Source organism: Budorcas taxicolor, chromosome 2 (assembly GCF_023091745.1).
Source record: "Budorcas taxicolor isolate Tak-1 chromosome 2, Takin1.1, whole genome shotgun sequence".
Lineage (NCBI taxonomy): Eukaryota > Metazoa > Chordata > Mammalia > Artiodactyla > Bovidae > Budorcas > Budorcas taxicolor.
The window spans coordinates 58,009,304-58,017,808 of NC_068911.1; the positions used below are offsets into that span (position 1 = coordinate 58,009,304).

Consider the following 8,505-nt stretch of genomic DNA (forward strand, 5'->3'; position numbering starts at 1 on the left):
GCATGGGGTAAAGATGAAGCCTCACCGCCTCCACGTACTCTGTGAGGCCGAATGGCCCTCTCTGGGAGTAGGATGGCCACAAGAGAACACCATGAACTTAAAAATAGCGGAAGCAGTCTATACAGTAGTCACAGGAGAGCCAGGACACCCGGATCAATATCCATATACTGACTCATGGCTAGGGTAGCTCAAGAGCCTCCTATTTGGACAAGGTTCTGTATCCACAAGGGAAAGGGAAAAATATTAATGGCACAAAAATTGACCGATGATAAAAAGGAAATTCTACAGGAGTTGGACAGGGATGACCTGACCCCTCCCCCATACTGGATAATGATGCGCCTGCCTCAGTGCTCCACCAGGGCCGGAGGCCGCCTGACTGCCCAGCCCAGGGCCAGGTGAAATCCTGCAGCAGCCGCTTCTCCTCCGCCAGCCCTCCCCAGGGTCGCAGAGCCGCCACCACGGCAGGCTCCCTTCCCGGTGACAGAAGCCTCTGGCCAGCACTTCCAGGATCCGGCTCCAGCCGAACCGCCCAAGCTATACCCCGCTCTCTCCCAGTGAGTACTGACAAGAAGGAGAGAGAGATGTTGGAATTAAGCAGAAACTGCGCTCTGCCAGAGAGCTGGAGGGAATGAAAGAGAACGGGACAAGAGATTTGCAATGCTAGCTGCTGCTCTGGGAAAATCTATCTCGGGCCCTCCTGAAAACCTCCTCTGCCCCAGGGACAGGACAGTCCTTCAACCAGTCCCAACGGAGGCCCCGGGCCCCGTTACAGCCAAACCAGTGTGCCTGCTGCCAAGCTTTTGGCTACTGGAAGAATGAATGCCCTAAGGCAAGGAAGGAAGAGGAAGCTCCCACAGTTGTGGGGCTTGCTGACTTGGAAATTAAATAGGGCTGCCGGGGCTCAGAGATATCAGGTCCCCAAGAACCCATGGTAACCTTAAAAGTGGGGGACCAAAACATTGACTTCATGGTGGATACAGGAGCAGAACTGTTGGCAGTAACAAAACCTGTGGCACCACTGTCCAGAAAGACTACCACTGTAACTGGGGTATCGGGAGAAGACATGATTAAATCATTTTGCCAGCCCAGAAAATGTCAGATGGGGGAGCACCAAGTGATTCATGAATTCCTCTACATTCCTGAGTGCAGTACCCTTGTTGGGAAGAGACTTGCTCTCCAAACTAGGAGCACAAGTGACTTTCTCCCCTGAGGAGAGGCCCACCTTCCAGATAGACAATATGATTTATTTGCTCTCTCTCTCAAGACACCCCCCCAAGATGAATGGAGGTTGCATGAGCCTCCGAAGGCGGAACTGGGTGGGCCAGAAGAGCATGAGAGAGAGCTAACTCAATTATTCCCTGAGGTCTGGGCAGAAGACAACCCCTCAACTCCCCAGGCTGGCTAAACATCAAGCCCCAGTGATAATAGAACTCAAACCAGGCACCATCCCGGTTAGAAAGCTCCAGTACCCACTACCGATAGGGGCCTAGGCTGGCATACTGCCCCACATCAATAGATTGAAACAAGTGGGCATTCTAGTAGAGTGCCAGTCGGCTTGGAATACGCCGATCCTGCCAGTCAAAAAGGAAGGAGGACAGGACTAAAGGCCTGTACAGGATCTCAGGCTAGTCAACCAGGCTACTGTGACTTTACCCCCCACTGTTCCAAACCCCTATACCTTAGCCTCCTCCCACCCAGGACTAAAGTTTATACTCGCCTAGATCTCAAGGATGCCTTCTGCATACGCCTCGCCCCAGTGTCACAGCCCATCTTTGCCTTTGAATGGGAAGATCCACCAAGCAACAGCTCATCTGGACTCCCCCACAAGGGTTTAAGAACTCCCCAGCCATCTCTGGGGAAGCCTTGGCTTCTGACCTGAACTCACTCCATCTGGAAGAGTATGGATGTTGGCTCCTACAATATGGGGATGACCTGCTGCTGGCCGCTGAGACCAAGGAAAAATGCTGGAAAGGGACAAAAGCACTCCTCTAGCTGCTGATGGAAGCAGGTTACCGGGTGTTGAAGAAGAAGGCACAGATCTGCAAGGAGGTGGTAAGGTATCTGGGGTTTGTTTTAAAGAAGGACACAAGGTTCCAAACCCTAGTTGGGTCCTATATACTGATGGCACCAGCCTGATAAAACAAGGACAACGGCTGTCAGGTTAGCCAAAGCGGAAGGGGCCATCAAGACTGAAAAGGATGGTGGGAATTGCCAAGTGGCAAATTATTGGTACCGGAGGAGCTGGCACGCAATCTGGTAAGCCAAACACATCAAACAACACACCTAGGCCATGCTGCCTGCTCACAGGTTAATGCTGCCTCTCGGTATTCAGACAAAAACCTCTGGGTATTCAGCTGAAAGGCACACTGCCCTTTGAACACCTGGGAGTGGACTTCACTGAAATGAAACCTCACCGACACTACCATTACCTGCTGGTCATGGTATGTACATTCTCGGGATGGGTAGAAGCTTTTCCTACCTGGACTGAAAGAGCATCAGAAGTAGCCCGGTGCCTGCTTAGGGAAATAGTTCCCAGATTTGGACTTCCTACCAGCATTGGTTCAGACAATGACCCGGCTTTTGTAGCTGATTTAGTACAACAAGTAAGCAAAACTTTAAACATCAAATGGAAACTGCACACTGCATATAGGCCCAGAGTTCTGAGATGGTGGAGTGAACCAACTGGACATTAAAGAGACTCCCCAGGTGGGTCATAGAGACTGACTGCTCCTGGGTGGACTTGTTTCCAACGGCTCTGCTCAGACTCAGGATGACCCCACAGTCCCAAGGCTATTCTCCATATGAAATTGTGTATGGGAGGCCCCCTCCCATAATAAAACAGGTATCAACAAATCTGCCTCAGGTAAGGGGTGATAGGATTTCACAGCAGATGGAACTGGGTAAAGTAATAAATCGGGTAACTAAGTTTGTACAAGGAAGTGTGCCATTCCCCCTTGGGGAACAGATTCATGAATTTATGCTTGGTGACCAAGTATGGGTCAAAGATTGGAAACTTGATTTGCTAGCCCCTTGGTGAAAGGGCCCTGATGTTATTCTAACTACCCCTACTGCAGTTAAAGTGGCAGGTATTGTCCCTTGGATCCATCATACGAGGGTGAAGAGGACATACCACGCAGAGCCAAAAAACGCTGAGTGGACTGCACAGAGGGACCCCTCTGACCTTTGAGAGACTAAGACCACCCTTAAGAAGAAGGAAAAGAAGATCCTGGACGAGCCCCTTCAGGATGAAGCCACACAATCAACTCCTGCTGCTTGTGATTTTGAATCTAACTTCTGTTTCAACTCAGGACAATGTTTTCATCTCATGGGCACATTCCTATGCAGACTTCCACAACACTTCCAACTGCTGGGTATGTAGGGCTATGCCTCTGTCAGTGATGGATGGACTTCCTTGGTGGGTGTCACCGCTCTGCTCTTTTCTGGGATCACAAAAAGAGACTTTCCTCTCTCTTGCCAATCATAACCTCTCCTTGCTCTCTTGGTATAAGACCTACAGTCAATAGACTCGGGTCATGGGGTTACATTTAATATAAATGCCAGTGTAACAAAAGCCTAACCTACAACAAGACCTGGTAAATCCACCTTATTTACATGCTGGGTGGACAAGATCTGTGTGTCAATGGTATGAGTATACTGCTGCCTTATTCGTATCCTCTATAGGGGCAACAGATATCATGATTAAAGTAGAGGCCTTGACTAATTTCACAAAACAGGCCCTCCCAGATAGAACAAAAGCCATCCAAGCCTTAAATGGAGAGCAAATCCAAATGAGAAAGCGGTAATTCACAACAGAATGGCTTTGGACATACAGCTGCTCAAGGAGGGACCTGTGCTATAATTAAGGTTGAATGTTGTGTATACATTCTTGACTTATCTGGCAATCTATCGACTGCTTTAGATGACATGAAAAGCCAGGTAAAAGCAATGTCAAATGAAAACATTCCTTTCTGGACGTTGGTCCTATCTTGGGTGAAGGGCGACTGGTGGAAAACTATATTTACCACTGTTATAGTTGCCTTGAGAGTTCTGCTTTGTGGACCCTGAATTTTACAATGTATTATGAACTTTGTAACCTGAAGGTTGAAGTCATTCTCCCAAATTGGCAGTTGGAAAGCCAGGGTGCAATATATCCCTATCAATGATGCTCATAATATGAGTTAAGAGCATCAAGAGCAGGGAATGAAGAAGGAATTCATAGGGCCTGGACTCCATCTTAGGCCTATTCGTGCTGATCATGCTCAGCCACCTTTCCAATGGACTCTGAACTCTGTGTTTAGTGCCTATGAAAACAACAACGGAAGGATAAGACCCCCTCCAGACAGGGCAACCTTGAAGATCGTATCTAGTTTACTCATCACCTAAGAGAAAACATACACTATCACCCCTTCCTCCAGACAGGCCATAAAATTTTCTGTATCTATCAGAGTGTTACTCGGGTTTATTGATTATTGGCTAATTGTTTGACTGTTTGAGCACATGAGCACATAGTAGGTGAATGATGGGGTTATTGGGATTGGATTTTCCTTGGTTTATGTAAGTCTCAAGGAATTTGGGCTGGTGGGTTCAGACACGTACACATGGGGTATAAAAGATGTTCACAAATTCTGGTCGGGGTCCTTGGCTAAGAGGAGACTCTGCCTTGGGCCTGCTGGTGTAATAAACTGCACTCCACTATCTGCACTGTCCTTCTGAGTGAGTTTGTTTTCCGGAACGCGTGGCTACAATACCCAGAGCTCCCTGCTCTCCTTTTCTGGAATCTTTCACATCTGAGAAGCAAAGTACTCCTGAATGTCACAGGGGCTACATGAACAAGCTGTGGCCCCAGAACTTCAGGGTCATTGTCCCTCCAGATATGAAGTCCTGGCTGTGCTGTAGTCGGGGACACAGCCGTCTGGGTCTTCAGTCCGCACAGGCCCAACTCTCTTGGGGCACTCTCTCTCATTTTTTTAGTGCTTAGAGAGCAAATTTAATAAAGGATACAGAAAATTCCTGGTGGGCTACTCAGATCCCAGGTGCCATCTATTTTGGCGGCCATGGGGCTGTCCACTCTGATGCCTGCCACACCCTGCACGGTGGGAGCAGCCTCCAGATCCTGAGCAGCTCCAGCCCCTGTGGGGCTCGGGCTCCTGATAGGGTGTCAGGACTTGATCTCCGGCCCCGCTGAGGCCCAGGTCCAGCTGCAGAGCCTCTGGCTCCTCCTGAGGCCGCAGGAGGCTGGGGAGGGCAAGCACGCAGCAGAAGCGAACTCTGCCCACTCCTGTACTTTGGTGCTCTGGCACCTTTTGCCCCAACAGTCAGGCTTCCCATGGTTTAAAAAAAAAACAAAACTCCTCCATTTCTCTCTGCAGCAGCTGGTTCCTCTTTTCTGCATCTTCCCATGCCCACCCTGAGCTCCTCAGCTTCATTCTGCCTGGCTCTGCTCCCCAGCCAGCAGCTCTGTTTCTTGGTCTAAGGAAGGAACTGGTGAGGAAGGAAGGCTAGAGGAGGGGAGGGAAAGGGGTGGCGGGGACAGGAGGTGGCAAAGCCTGAAAACTTACAGTTGTGATAACCTAACTTTGAATTGATCTAGAATGAAACCTTTTTTCCTTCCTAAGCTGCAAGTATTTGAAATGCTCACTGGTGTCTTTGGGGTGGGAAATTAGCATAACTTCCTTTTCTCTCAGTCAGGTCTTCCAGCCTCCCAGTGGGGTTTCTCTTTGAAATAAGAGTCGAGTGTGTGGATAGGATTCAGGAGCAAGGCTTGAAGGCCAAGAAGAAAAGCAACCAGCTTATTTCCCATCCAAAGAGTAACCAGATACAGCTGTAACATTAGACTGAAGTGCTTGGGAAAGTGATTCTTATTATTATTTATTATTTTTTAAGAAACAAATACAGATTGCTGAGGACAGGGCCTAAATCTAGCTTTGATGATATAGTTCAGTATACTGTGTAAAATTTAACAAGCTAGTTGATTTATTTCCTTAGGGAAAAAACTTAAAATTAATCTTTTAAAAAAACAAAATGATTATGTATCAATTTAGAAATACAAACCAGAGATTCTCAAACACCCAGAGGATACAATAGACTTATGGCCCGTTCCTATTTCCTTCCGTATTGGCTACATTCAAGTTTGAGCAATTATTGAAGGAAGTTATAATTCTCTGGCGTTTTGACTACCTGTGGGAGCTATAATAAGATCTCAGCTGAAACAGGAAACATCCTATAAATTCCCCTTGTATGACTGGAATTGAACATAGTTTATGTTTGCAATAGTCATGTAACTTTGTTGGGGGCAACAATTAAATTACATTGTAAGTTACATACTACCAAATAGCCTCTGCTGAATAATACCCTGTTTTGTATGTTTGTCACCTCTTTGTAACAGCAGCCTGTGTCTGGACTGTAGTTAACACACAATCAACTGTGAGATATTGAAATGAAGAGAAAAGAGGCATTTAACACTGAGTTTGTGAAAGGTTATATGTAACGGGATTTCCCATGAGCAAATTATACCAAAAAAGAAATACTACATTTTCTTAGTTTGAATAGAAAAAAGTTGGGTGATTTAAAAACTAGGGACTATGTCAAGGGAAGGGAATATGGTTTATTGGCTCAATATATTTTTTCAAGGAATTATTATTTATGAACCTGAAGGAATACTACCCCTTGTCTTTCTTTTAGCTCATTCAAAAGAATTTCAACATAGTTATTCTTTAATTACTATCCCTGGAAAACTAACCTTGAAAAAGGAAAGACAAAAATAAACTATTATATTTTTTGAGTCCAATTTGAAAACCCTGTATTGGAGTTACCATATATATGGGTTTGAACCAAACTCTTTTTGTTCAAGTCAGTCTATGCAGTTCAGATTCAGGATACCTGTAGTGCCAGTCCCACCTGACTTTGCGTCTCCAACCTATGACCTAAGCAAGTTGTTGTTGTTGTTTTTCGGTTGCTAAGTTATGTCTGACTCTTTATGACCCCATGGACTGCAGCACACCAGGCTTCCCTGTCCTTTACTATCTCCTGAAGTTTGCTCAAATTCATGTCCATTGAGTTGGTGATGCCATCCAATCATCTTATTCTCCATTGCCCGCTTTTCCTCCTGCCTTCGATCTTTCCCAGGGTCTTTTCCAAAGAGTCATCTCTTCACATCAGGTGTCCAAAGTATTGGAGCCTCAACTTCAGCATCAGTCTTTCCAATGAATGTTCAGGACTGATTTCCTTTAGGATTGACTGGTTCGATGATCTTGCAGTCCAAGGGACTCTCAAGAGTCTTCTCCAGCATCACAGTAAGAAAGCATTAATTCTTTGGCGCTCAGCCTTCTTTATGGTCTAACTCTCACATCCATACATGACTACTGGCAAGACCATAGCTTTGACTACATGGACCTTGGTCAGCAAAGTGCTGTCTCTGCTTATTATAACGCTGTCTAGGTTTGTCATGATTTTTCTTCCAAAGAGCAAGTGTCTTTTAATTTCATGGCTGCAATCATGGTACACAGTGATTTTGGACCTAAACACGGGTGGATGTAGTTGAAATGAGATGTGCAAGTGGAAAATCAGAATTTCAGTATCACGTGTTGAAACACAAATTCAACGTTTTAACAATCTGCATCTGTTTTCATTCATGATCCTTGCTCTGAGTGTTGTACAATTCTAGCAAGGCATTTTGTGAATCAGAGAACAGACTACAAAGCCCAGAAGCTGCAGGAGTGTTAGCTAATGGGTTCAGACTTAAGTGAAATGCATTTTTGCTGAGTGTCGAAAGAATGCTACCTCATGACTGAATGCATTATGAATAAATTAGAGAAGTCCCCGTAAAAATAGGGGGAAAACCTACAAATCACGTTCAAGAAAATTAAACAATAATAAGGAACTTCTTGCCTGAGACCTTTACACTGACCCTTTTAGGATATCTGCGTTTCTACTCTATGTCCTGTTGTCTAGAGTATACCGTAGCTTAAATGATAATGCAAAAATTCAGTAATGATTCCTGTATTATTTTGTGCACAACACCTAGGCCTTCTGTCGTTATCAGGTTGAATCCCAGTCTTCTATAGCTGAAAAATAACACTTTCCTATTTATTTCTTTACAGCATTCTTAAGAGCCAGCATTCTACAGAGAGGGTATTATACTAGGAAAGCTCGACTGTTAGTGTATTATTTCCTGGTGGAGGTAACCACTTTTCCTCCAAACTGAGGAGGCAGTCTTAGGTGGACAAAACAAGAAGGAATTGGATGCTAAAACAAGTTTTCCCTGTGCTCCCCAGTCATCAGTACTTAGGCTGACAGCTTGACTCCATTTTGCTTGCCATGTAAAGGTAGAGGGTAGAATTAGGGTCATCTTCATTTCAAAAATCTAAAGATGTTTCCCAGGTGAATTTAGAGTACATAAAGCAACAACTAAATGGCCTTTTATCATCTTTCAGCTCATGGGAGGTGCAAATTTGTATGAAAAGTCCAATTCCTCAGGAGGTCCTGGGAGACCAAAAGCTGTTAGTG

The 8,505-nt window shown here is 45.5% G+C and overlaps 1 pseudogene; it reads left to right on the plus strand.

Moving 5' to 3' along the window:
• Positions 1–1,961: 1,961 nt before the first annotated feature.
• LOC128060441 (endogenous retrovirus group S71 member 1 Env polyprotein-like) lies at positions 1,962–4,258 on the plus strand (annotated as a pseudogene).
• The last annotated feature ends 4,247 nt before the right edge of the window (positions 4,259–8,505 follow it).